We start from the raw sequence: 13,511 nt of genomic DNA, 5'->3' as shown, positions 1-13,511 counted from the left end.
TTTACAAAAAAAATGCCATGGCAATATACAAGCAACCAACAAAAATCAAAATGCTTTAAGTATTTGCCATTTACAGTACAATGTAAGGAAAATAAAAAAGAACAAATATGTACAAGATATTTATGGATAAATACATACAACCTCATTGGAAAATCATTAAAATATTTTTTGGAGAAGTAGCTCAATGATCATGGATAGAAAGATTCAAAATTGAATGTGTGTAAGTTATTTTAAAATTGATATATTGTTTCAAAGTAATTAAAAACAAAGTTCAATTAGCTAAAATACTGGCACTCAAATGATTCTTACCTATGAGAAGCACATTGCTTAATTCTCTAATTAATCTTAATAATGATGAAATAGTCTGTAAGGTTATGGTAAGAATTAAATAGCCTATGCTATGTAAAGTCCTTGAAGAATATGAGATGCTTAATAAACATTACTTGCCTAATTCCTCCTTTTAAGCATCTAGGCATCCTTACATTTTTTACCTACAAAAGTACAGTGGGACAGTACACATTTCATATTACTTTAAAGATAGAATATTTTTACTTATGTAAGGCAGAAAGTGGCTATTGTTAAGGAAGAGCTATATATTAAGATATTTTAAAGCAAAATAAAACTAAAGAAAATAAAATCTAATCATAATTTTTCTAATCAAATGACAGAGTATTGCTAAACAAGAAAAAGGATGCTAATTAAAATTTTTGAAAGATGCCTTTCATAAGAAACATTAAGACATAATAACCTGTATTGAAAATTTGAATTTTAAAATCTTTATTTAAAGTCCGAAAAACATAGGTTAAGGATTTGAAAGTATTGATTAAAACACATTCTTCCTGTATGTATTTTGTACATGAACTACTTTTAAAATAACCTAGTAATTTGTCAAAAATCATTTAAAAGTCAAGAAATTTTTCAGTTTAATATTATTTTAGTCAGAAGTCAATTTCTAACCTATCTTCTCATGTTGAAGCAGAGATTCTCTGTACCCCATACTTAAGGGACAATATTGCCTTCCCCTCCCTGAACCTCAGACTGATAATTTGAGTCTTACCAAATGTGTTTTTGTAGTAAAGAAGGAGTAAAATACAATAAAATTATTTTTATCACCACAAGCATCATTTCTAAGAAGTCCACTTTAGAAGTTATTACATGGACTAGAGGTAGTATCCAAATACTTTTACTGAAAAATTAAAAACACAAAAAAATTTTATTTCACAATTTCATTCATGCTTTCCTGTCGCAGGTGTTCCCGAATGTGTAAAAAATTCCTTACCTATGTTTTATGAACTTACTGTTAGTTCCTCACCTCCTGTACATGTTAAGTCAACTCTTAAAACCCCCATGTGGGAATCCAAGATGGTGGAGCAGGGAAAGGCAGGCGGCACTCCTCCTGCAGAAGCTGCAGGAAGGCAAGCAGGCCTGCAGGGTATATGGGAAGCCCCAGGGCTGCAGGAGTGGTTGGAGAGGACGGCTGGAGATGGGGCACCAGCCAGGCAGAGAGAGAGTGGCGGGCAGCAGGGTCATTAGGCTGACATCGGGTGGCCCAACCAGGCACTGGGATAGAGGGGAGGGGGCAAACTGGCTGACAGCGGGGTGCTCAGCCGGGCACTAATCCAGCAGCTGGCTGTGGAGCAATCAGGGCAGTGTAGGGGTACCCAGATGGGTACTGAGAGGCAGCCAACAGTGGGGCAATCTGGCCAGTTAGGCGACATGTAGGCAGAGGCTGGAGGCTTGAAAGGGATACCCATAAAAATTTTTTTAATAAAAAATTTAAAAAAGAGAGGGGAATTCTATTTAAATGTCAAATTTCTTCCAGCAACGGTGCCACAGTTTCTTTCATCAGGCTCCTTATTCTTTAAAAGTCTGGAATTTTCTAGATACCTGTGCATAAATCCTTTTTCTCAACTTAAGAGTGTTAATACAGTGAAATACATTGTCATCATCACCCTCATCGTTTTCACCATTACTCAGAGACATAATGTCTCTCCCACTTAAAACTCATTCAAGTACATTCTTAATTCAAAGTCTAAAATGTGAAAACAAAGCAACAATATGGTGATTAATTACTTTTCCACTTTGAAATAATGAATTGTGAAGGGCATTTACTTTACATGCCCCCTTTGAAGCTTTAGTACATGATTGCAAATGACACGTGTGACGTCCAGCAGTCTTTTTTTTTTTAAGCAAAATGGTCACAGATTATACTGGGAAAAGGGAACATGGAGGTAGAGTGACAGCTCCCATCACTTAATGAGACGTTTATTAAGAAACTAGGACTGATTATAAGCTGCAAATTAGCCATAATGTGAGTAATCAGCAGAGATGTCACATTGGTAGAGGAAAGATGATAAACAGCCAAATGCTCATCCTTGTGCTAATCAAAAGGTACCTGCAGTTCATTACAGAAAGTAATTTGCTGGAATCCCAAGATATAGGTAGAGGAATTAAACGGTGTGTGTGTGTGTGTGTGTGTATTTCAGATGTACTATTCTATGTTATTTCTATGTGTATTTCATAGGTACATATGATCACATCTAAAATTTTACTTGAGCATTAGAGATGTAAGTTATAAAGTATCATTAGATTCTCAGACTTCAGGATGTGTCAATAAAATTTAAAGGAATAATATTCGAGGAAGGGCATTCAATAGAATGAGTATCTCAAGTATTTCCAGTGGACACATCAAAATATTGGTAACAAAAATCACATCGTAATTGTAGAGGCTTTCTATACTACAAATATGCCCCTGAATCAGAATCCAAAAGGAGGAGACATAGAAAATGAGTAATTGAAATCCTGTTTCAGCAAAAAAGGATTCAAGACTCATTTCAAGGTGTCCTATGATAATGGAAAATGTCCCTTGTAAATTTTCTAATTTCATAAAAAATGTAATCAATATCTTTGAAGGCATAGATATTTTGCTTGCTGGCACAGTGAGAAGCCATTGAAGTTGTGCCCAGACAGCTTCCAGCAGAGAAATCATGTTATCTACTCCAAATAAGTTTCCAATTTTTTTGCATTGTAAGGTTAACAACAAGGAATATTCTATCATTTTAATGCCTTCAACCCAAATACTTGGCACAGAAAAAGAATGGAATCATCCTGCATGACACAGCAATGACTGATTCAGGCCATTATACATTTTGTCAAAAAACCTATACAATTGTACAGTGCAAAGTGTAACCATAATGTAAATTATTCACCATAGTTAATAGCAATGCTTCAATATGTGCTCATCTGTTGTAACAAATTTACCACACTAATGAATGATGCTGCTAATCTGGGAAAGTTGTGTGGGGGGTGGGGTATATGGGAATCCCTTATATTTTTGATGTAACATATATGTAATCTAAAGCTTCTTTAAGAATAAAAATTAATTAATAAAAATTTTAATAAATATATTGCAGCTTGCTATTTTGGCATAGTATTATGGATATTTAGACTGAGAAGTGCTATAGTACCCACTATATATGAGTATGGGTACTTATCCAGTATGAAGTATATGTTCCTAGAAAGAGATTTGTGCAAATTGAACAATTCCCAGAAAGTAGAGTGTAGAGCTTATGTCTATTTATTTGTTAACTGTTTAGGTTATTCCAATATAAAGAATATCAATTAAATTTTACTTCACTGAAAGAATAAACATAAGAGGTAGGTAGGTAAGAAAAGAAGGAGGGAGGGAAGGACTGAGGGAAGGAGGGAGGGAAATAACACATTAATTAGGCAGACTAGTAACCACAAGGCAATATTTTGTCTCTCTTACAGAAATTGCCTTGATGCATGAAATTACTTTGCACATATTTTATAAGGTTCTATCTCCTGTCATCATTGAATCACCATATACTATGTAATACCAAAACCATATTTTAAAGATTCTATTTGAATTTCATTCATGCTCACTGATCAATATTTTCTTCCTTGGATCCTCCTATACCTGCAGTAAAATATTCAAAAGTTTTATGATAAAATTCCATCTTTTCTTATAGTGTTTTCAAATGGTCATAATGAATGGGGAGAGGTTGAGAATAAAAAATAATGAGAAGTATTTATGTATTATGCACATTTCCTTTAAAGAAGTATGTGAAACATAATATAATCCATATTAGATTTCATTTGAAATCATACTTAAAGACCTAAGGTCACCATCTTTAGATACTCATCAAGCAGTTCCACATTTCAAATTTCAATTGTCTTAGAAATAATCCACACAACAAATTATTTTTTGAAAAGCATGAAGTTTCTTTCATTTTTATAAGCAAATGTTAGTCTTCTAAAAATGCCAAGTGATACATTAGCACATCTACAACTAATCTTTAATTATGAAAAACTGACTAAAATATCTTGAGATTTAGAATATATGAAAATTCCCTACTATATTCAGGGTATTAGAATTTTTATCTTTGGAGATTCCCAAGTGATATTTATATTAAGCAGTTTCAATTTGTGAAACTTCACATTATTAAAATTACCAACCAACAAGTCATGTTTCAGAATGTATTTTAAAAAGTTGATGCATTTCAGCTTTGCTTCTACAACCATCCTCATTCAATATTAAGCCTGGTTATAACTATCATGGGAGTGGGGAGAATTTAAAATAGAAATGTAGGAGATACGGTTAAGAAACAGAAGAAGATTTTAGGAATCAGGAAGCTTAAAATTAGTACCCATCGTTATGTTTTCAACATCAGGGAAAGAAAGATGTCCCATTTGTACCTTCTTGACAATTATTGGAAGAGGCGGTATTTTTCAAGTTAATAAATGCAAAACTTCAGTTGGGTTCAGGCTTGAGGTACCAAATATTTTTCCTATTTATTTTAAATTCTCAGGGATATTTACTATGTTTCAGCCTCTGTCATACTTATCATATGTCTCAGCCCTTCAAAATATTTGGAGCATCCATGACTTGAATTACTTTGAAACTAGGTGGATCATTCTCAATATATTTCTTCAAATACTAAGGGAAGCATTAAATGTTCTTTGCAAAGATTTTATACAACCTCAATGAAGAAGCCAATTTCTCATTTGTAAGAAGTCTAAATAGCTTCTGGTTTATAAAGGCAAGCATTAACCCTGATATTTTCCCAATATCATCTTGAAGAGCACTACACAGAATTAGGGCTTTCTGCTACATCAGAGAATACCCAACATCCTCTGATTTTTTACCAATTTGAAAGTAAACCTATTGGTCTATGGAAAAAGAATTCCAACTCCTATTTTCTCATGAAATGGCATAGTATTTCACTTGATATAGCTCACAAATTATCCTCCTCTTTATAAATTTTCTTGTTTAATATCATATATTAAAGATTATAAAATAAAAATTTTCTGCTCAATATTGTATCAGAAACTGAATATCAATATAATAAACTGAGTAAAGCTACCCAGAAGGCCCTCATATCCAATTCCCATCACTACCTACTTCATCTATGGCAAATGTAACCATTATTCAAACTTCCACAGTTACTTTATTCTTAAAGTTTTACCAACTTAGCTGGTATCCCTTAAAATAATAACTTTTTTAATATGTTTTTGAACATTATATAATAAAATCAAACAGCATTTCTTTCCATCAAAAACAATTTTTTTGTGTTTGGTTTCTTTTCTTGAACCTCATATTTATAAAATGCATCCATGCAGTGGCAGGTAGCTGTAGTTGTTGCTGGCATAGAATCCAAGCAGAACTAAGAATTTCAACATTTCAGCAATCATTACTGAATTGTCAAACGTCTTTAAGGTAAAAGCATCCCAAATGATAGTTTCATATAAATGATTCTTCTTCTTCGCCCTAGATACTTGCCTGGTGATTCTCTTATCTCAACTAGCTTAGTGATAACTTCAAGCTGATTCTATAAAACATATTTTGTCTTTCCTAAATGTCAAAAGTATAAAGTCTTGTTTGAATTATCTAATTTGTTATTCATACCAAAATTCTCATTTAAATGTTTTAAATATGATACTTTTAAATTAAAATAAGCATTGATATATTTGTCTGAATCAAACTCTAAACTTTTCAATCACTTAATTGTGATCAATATCCATATATGGAGAGCATTACTTGAATCTGAGGATGTTATCATGTAAAAGATTAGGCATTCTTAAATGATACAGGGCAGGACAAATACAACCTTTTCAAGAAAGAACATGGTGGAAACAGAAAACGAATTTGACCTCAGGTATCCAGAATAATCTTAGAATCCAATTGTATATCCATTAAGTATTTATAGTAGCTGATTGTGTTTAAAATGGAATATTTTAATTTTAATTACGAAATATTTCAATCATAAGGAAAATTCCGGATAATTATGTAAAAGTAAAACAGATTTCCACAAACCAGATTAACAAATGTTAACACTTTACCATATTCATTTCTTTTTAAATTATAGTTTTTATTGTAAGATTAGATTTTGTAGCTATTTTTTTTTCCTTGAGGATTGGTTTTATAATTTGAGTCATGAATATTACTTCAGAGATATTCAACATATCTTTTGCTGTGATATTTAGAGATTTTAAAATTTAGAATTTTTTTTTTTAAATATGAGGGAAGCATAAATTTGGATTACACAACTCCATTAGCTGTACATTTGAAGTTTAAATTTTCAGAGGAGTTATTTTCCTACCCTATTTTCAGAGTCCTACAGAGATAAGAGTTTCCCTAGATCTTTCCTATTTCTGTAACTTTTTACTCACCCTTTCATTAGGGGGGTTTTCTTTGCCTGACAAATGGTTTTTAATCAATGTTTTAAAGCATTATGGAAATTCCAGATGCCTATTCCACTGTTTTCCCTGTCTATTATAAAAGTTCTAAGTAAACCCCTTTCTTTCTCTTCTTACACTATTCCTAGACCAAGGAAATTGAAATCATATAGAGACTGAAACTAGCAAACCTGCAGTGACAGCATTTGGACTGAATAGTTTTGATCCAAGCAAAAGAAATATCATCACCCGAATTTACTCCTGAGCAGTTTCCTTGGAGTATGAATAAGATTTTCTGGAGTACAGTTACCTATTTGAGATACCATTCTAGAGCATTGCAGATAATTCATTTAGGGGTACTAATCTGGGTCTACACTAGAAAGAGGATAGCAAAAAGGATAGAAAAACTTTCAAAAATAAATGTTTTTCAATGTATATGACCTACTCATTATATTTAAGCATAATCAAGGAATTCAGTGTACTTCTTGAAAACCACACAGCTTAAATTAGGACTCCTCAAGGCTGAGGAAGATTTAAGATCAGATTAAAATACTAAGGCTTCCTGGTAAAAGGTCCTTTCAATGGCTGGCCAATAAAATTAAATTAAATTAAAACTAAATAATAATAACATAATAAAAAATAAATAAAAATGTTTGATGATTGTCTTTTCACCTCCCAGAATTTATCTCCTTCTCCCAAGATAGCCCTTACAGGATGTCAAGAGTAGCATGTTATGCCTTATAATTTAAAAAAAATAAGAAAAGGAAAAAACCCACAACATTTAACCACAATATTCTAAAGCCAAAAGAAAAAAAAAAGAGAAACTAAATAATTTTCTCCCAAGGGAGAAAGAGAAAAAGAGATCATTTAAATTTATTTTTTATCATGATTATACATATATATGTATCACTAAATACACATGCATTAAATTTGCAATTAACCGTTTTTCAGCATATAATTCAGTGGCATTGATTACATTTAAAATGTTCTGCTACTATCACTAACGTCCATTACCAAAAATTTTCAACTTCCAAACAGAAACTCTCTACCCATTAAGCAAAAACTCCCCATAACCTCTTCTCTTAGTCCCTGGTAAACTCTAATCTATTTTCTGTTCACCATGGATTTGTTTATTCTAAATATTTTATATAAGTGGAATCATACGATATTTGTCTTTTGTGCCTGGCTTATTTCACTCAGCATAATATTTTCAAGGGTCATCTTGATTTAGCATGTATTACAATTTAATTCCTTTTTATGTATGTACCACATCTTGTTTATCCATTCATTTTCATGGACACTAGGGTAGTTTCCACCTTGTAGCTAATGTACGCAAAGCTTCTATGAATGTTGGTGTACAAGTATATTGACACCTTGAGTGTCAACTTAAAATTATTTGAGTCCCTACTTAAAATTATTTGGTGTATATACACCTAAGAATGGAATTGCTGGTCATATAGTAATTCTATGTTCAACCTTCAGGAAATACCAAACCATTTTCCACAGCAGCTGCACATTTGACATTGACACCAGTAACAGATGAGAGTTCCAATTTCTCCACATATTTGAGAACTCTTGTTATATTCAACTTTTTAATCGCCGTCCTAATTGGGGGGGGGTTGTGTGAAGTATCATCTCATTGAGGTTTTGATAAGCATTTCTCTTATGCTAATGATGTTGAACATCTTTTCATGCAATTATGGGCCATTTTTATATCTTCTTTAAAGAAATACCTACTCAAGTCCTTTGCTGATTTTCAAAGTGGGTTGTCTTTTGTTGTTGCTGGAGATACATTTTGATGTACTTCAGATGATACTAATAACCACTTTTTTTTTTCTCTTGGTTACTTTTCTATCAACATGAAAGGAAATGTCACCAGACTAAGAGATTAGTTCAGTTATAAGGAGCCTTTAAAAATGCTGGCTGCAGCAGCAGTATACTCAGTACTACATTACCTTTTACATCTTCAACATTATTATTTATATTTGTTAGAGTAAGAATCGATATGGCTTAAAAGATGGACATTCCAATAAAAAATGAGGTGTAAACTCAAATGATATGAACAGATTATTAGACAATCTGAAGCTTGGGGCTTGGGATTGATCCACAAATATTTTATATACAGAACATATATTTGTTTCCCAAGTAAGTAAATAATAACCTGGAAAATAATCAAGATAGAGCATTTCAATAATTTTGTGGTTTGGGGCAAGTTATGTTTGAATTAACAGGAGTTTTTGATACATCATGCTAGAGGGGCAGTATAAAAAGAAAAGCACAGTTCAGCTGTCTTTATACAGTTTTAATCTACATTTTCCATTTTCTCTTTGTGTAGCCATGAAAAGCACCAGTCCTCATGACAAAAAAAAAAGACACCTTATTCATTGAACTTAAAATGTTGTTAAAGGGTTAAAAATCAAGTTAAATTTATAATTTTAAACCAAAGAGGTAATTAAACTCCAGAATAAATCTGACTCATAATTGAAAATGAGTAATGAACCAGCAGGATGTGAAGGAAAAGCTGAATTTAGTAATTAAGAGAGGAAGTTCAGTCTAAAAAGGAGGCATAATATCGAGTATTTGTCACCTATGGCATAGTAACATCCTGCAGCTGTGAAGTGGAAAAGTTTACATGAAGCTACATAAAAACAGGGTATGGTGGTTAAGATTTTGTTAAATATGCACAAGACCACTTCAACTAGCAGGAAATAGGTTTTTGAAGTCCAATAATAAGTAGCCTTTGATAACAATAGAATTCAATCATTAATAAGATTAAGGAATATTGTTTAAAAAGTACATGTTATTACTATATCAACAACTTGTATTAAAGTCTCTGAACTTAATTAATTGAGAGGAGCTTCCTGAACCTGCTAGTTCCATCAAATTTACTGAGAATGAACTCATAAGTGATCAGTTTCAGTTGTTTTTTTAAAGTTGGAGCTGGTGTTTCTAGATTTTTGATGAGATTGTACACAGCCAGCATGAAAATTATCTGAAAGTTTCTGGGTTCTTTTCATCAATTCATGCCAATTTAGCAAGACAGACATGTTCTATGTCCACAGCACCGTGCAAGACTCTTGTAATTTTAAGAATTTGCAATATAAAAAGACAGAGATGATTGGAGTACATTAAAAAACAAAGTTGGGAGCAGACATAGATCTGTGGTTGAGCACCTGCTTCCCACGTATGATGTCCTCGGATCAATCCTTAGAAACTCCTAAAAAAAATAAAACATAAAGATGAAGTTAAATAATGTATCCAAGTGACAAGTGGATCATATAATACTTGCTATATACATAGGACAGGTTAGATCAAAGGACACCTACTTGGATAAGGTTTCTTGAAAAATGAGAAGACAGGAGTGAAATTGTGAGAGGTAGGTAAAACTTAGGGGAGGTAAAGTAACAAAATATCAAGCTTATTTTAATAAGATCAGAGGCTGGGCGGTTGTGTGTGTGCGTGCGTGTGTGTGTGTGTGTGTAGCCAGGGCTGATGAGGAGACGGGCATGTGCAGTTTGCAGGTAAAAATAACAGTGGGAAAAGGAAAGGTGGAGATTTCAAAGCAAGTCCTTCGTTCTGACAGGTATATAGATTCCACCTTAAATCCATTAATGCTTTGTTACATGCCCTTTCCCAATCCCAGCAAGAACATTGTTGGTTTGTCTTAATTAATTGATTTCCCACTGTATTATGATGTCACCAAATTAGTTCAGAGATGTAAAAATTTCTGATAAATTATCCCATTCATCTTGTTGATCAGGATGATCAACATAGTTTCTGCACATCTGAAACAAACCATTGGCATCAGGAAGCCAGGTGAATGATTTTCTTTTTCCAATTATGCCTTTGGGACTCAGCAAAGGGACTAATTCTCATTATCTCATGATAGCATTGACTTCCTACTGCCACAGGCTCACCTTTTCTGAGTCCTTTGTGTGGAGCATGGCTGAATTTTGATAGGTCATTAAATTATTCATTTTAGTTTTTAAGTTTTATCATTTGCCATGTATAATCCTATGTTTTTTAATCCATATTTTAATACACTTTTCATTTCAAAATTAGTTTAGATTTATCAAAAAATTCTAAAAATGCTCTGGAATCACCGTATAACCCACACTCATTTTCCTCTATTATTAACTCAGAATGGTACATGTGTCACAATAAATGAAACAAGGTTGAGCATTATTATTAACCAAAGTTCATGTTATATTCAGACCTCCTTAGGGTTTAATTATTATCCTTTTTCTGTTCCTGGATCCCATCAAGGATAACACGTTACATTTAGTCATCAGGCCTCCTCAGACCCCTTTTTGCTGTGACAGTTTCTCAGATATTCCTCATTTTGATGACCTTGACAATTTTGAGGGATAGTGGTCAGATATTATGTAGAGTAACCCTCAATTGGGTATTTGTCTGAATTTTTCTCTTGACTAGACTGGGTTGTAGGTTTGGGGCAGGAAAATCAATGGTGAAATGTCATTTTCATCCCATCATATTAAGGGTACATTCTATCAGTATGAATATAACTTTTAGTATTAACCTGGCTGAGATAGTGTTTGGCAGATCACTACATTATAAGGTTACTCTTTTTCCCTTTTCCATCTAGTACTCTTTGGCAGAAAGGCACTATGTGCATCCCACAGTAAAGAATGTAGGATTATGTTCTGCCTCCTTGAGAGAGGTGTATCTATTATATAAATTATTTGTAATTCTGCATGGGAAATTTGCTTAGTCTTCCTCATTTATTTAGTTATTAATCTTTTATTTATTTCAGTTTGAGCTCATGAGTATTTACTTCATATTTTAGGAGATTTTATTAATTTTGTTGTTAAAATTAGTCCAGCTTTGGTCATTAGCATGTTCAGTTGGCTCCAGTGTACTTTTGGTATATCATAATGATTAGTGCTTTTGTTTTTGCTTCGGTGTTTGTTTGCTTGCTGTCTGCCATAGCAAGATACTCCAGATTTATATTATGTTATATTGTATTATATTAATCATATCATAGATCATATTATTATTAACTACAGTCTATAGTTTATTCAGATTTCTTTAGTTTTTGCCTGTCTTTTCCTCTGACTCAGGAGCCCATCTGGGTTACCACATTACATTCAGTTGTCATGTCTCCTTAGGTTTCATTTGGCCCTGATGGTTTCTCAGGCTTATCTTGTTTTTGATTCCTTGACAGTTTTGAGGATTATGGATCAGATGTTTCATATGACCTGTCTCTATTGGAAGTTGTTGATGTTTTCCTTATTATTAGACTGGGCTTATGGGATTTGGGGAGGAAGGCCACATGAGAAGTAACATATTCATCACACCATTTCAAAGTTATAGACTATCACCCTGACTTTCACCTTTGATGTTAACCTTGACTACCTGACTGTGGTAGTGTGTTTCAGGTTTCTCTATTATAAAGTTATTCCCCTTACCCACCTTCCCATACTATAGTTTTTGGAAGGAAGTCACTATGCACAGTCCATACTTAAGGAATGGGGATTTATGCTCACCCTCTCTGAGGACAGATTATCTTCATAAGTTATTTGCAATTGTTCTACATAGGATATTTGTCGTTTCTACCCCATTTACCAAATTATCCACTCATTGTAAATATGGACTCTTGGATATTAACTTTATACTTTGGGTTACATTATAAAAAACTAATTTTTTTGTTGTTGTTCCGTCTTTGGTCACTGGTCCAGCATTGCCTACTGGGATCTCTTACCCTTAGCTCTGTGACCCACTGACTTACAGCCATCAATGTGTGTGTGTGTTCATTGTTATTGTTGTTTTATTTTATTTTATTTTATTTTATTTTATTTTATTTTATTTTATTTTATTTTATTCTTTTTATTTCTCTCCCCTTCCCCACCTCCACCCCCCTTGTCTGTTCTCTGTGTCTATTTACTGCATGTTTTTCTTTGTCTGCTTCTGTTGTTGTCAGCAGCACGGGAATCTGTGTTTCTTTTTGTTGCATCATTTCGTTGTGTCAGCTCTCCATGTGTGCTGCACCATTCCTGGGCAGGCTGCACTTTCTTTTGCACTGGGCAGCTTTCCTTATGGGGCACACTCCTTGCACATGGGGCTCCCCTATGTGGGGACACCCCTGCTTGGCACAGGACTCCTTGTGCTTATCAGCACTGTGCATGGGCCAGCCCCAAACGGGTCAAGGAGGCCCAGGGTTTGAACCACAGACCTCCCATGTGGTAGATGGACGCCCTAACCACTGGGCCAAATCTGCTTCCCTGTTGTTTGTTTTAGCACTTCCTTACTTTCTGGCACTGCAAGAGGCTCTAGGCAGATCTTGTATACTTCCTATCCCAGATTAAGAGTCAACTATTTCCTTAATAAGCTCTAGTTACTTTTTTGGAGAATGGTATTAGAGACCAAGGTCTGGATTCTAGGTGTTCTGGTTGCTAGAGGCATATAATTTCTTTGAGGTTCTTTCAGCTGATAAATACATTGAGATAAAAAGGGTTTTTGTTGTGAGCGACACCCATAGGGCGCCTGGCTTGCTCTTCGTGCAGAATCGACATCAAGAGCTTTTGGAAGCGTAATTTCTGGTGCTAGGGCAGCTGCTGATAATTGGTCCCAGTGCCATAAAAAAAAATAAAAAGAAAAGAAGAAGAAAAAAGAATACATTGCATTAACTAACCTTTGCATCTACACATATCTCTAGACATCCCTATGTGTAACTATATATATATATATATATAAGCTATATATCAGTTCTTACTGATTTCTACTACTCCAATCATTCCAACCTTTCCTGTTTGCTTTCTGTTACCTCTCACTCCAAAAGTGAGGACTCTGAC

At 33.7% G+C, this 13,511-nt stretch overlaps 1 non-coding gene across 1 annotated transcript; it reads left to right on the top strand.

Moving 5' to 3' along the window:
- Positions 1–13,165: 13,165 nt before the first annotated feature.
- Positions 13,166–13,298, top strand: LOC111763119 (U11 spliceosomal RNA). Its single transcript, XR_002796052.1, has one exon. It is a non-coding gene; the product is annotated as a U11 spliceosomal RNA (small nuclear RNA).
- Positions 13,299–13,511: the final 213 nt, after the last annotated feature.

This window comes from Dasypus novemcinctus, chromosome 5 (assembly GCF_030445035.2).
Source record: "Dasypus novemcinctus isolate mDasNov1 chromosome 5, mDasNov1.1.hap2, whole genome shotgun sequence".
Lineage (NCBI taxonomy): Eukaryota > Metazoa > Chordata > Mammalia > Cingulata > Dasypodidae > Dasypus > Dasypus novemcinctus.
Note: the sequence above shows the minus strand (reverse complement) of the source record. Positions and strands in the feature narration are given on the sequence as shown.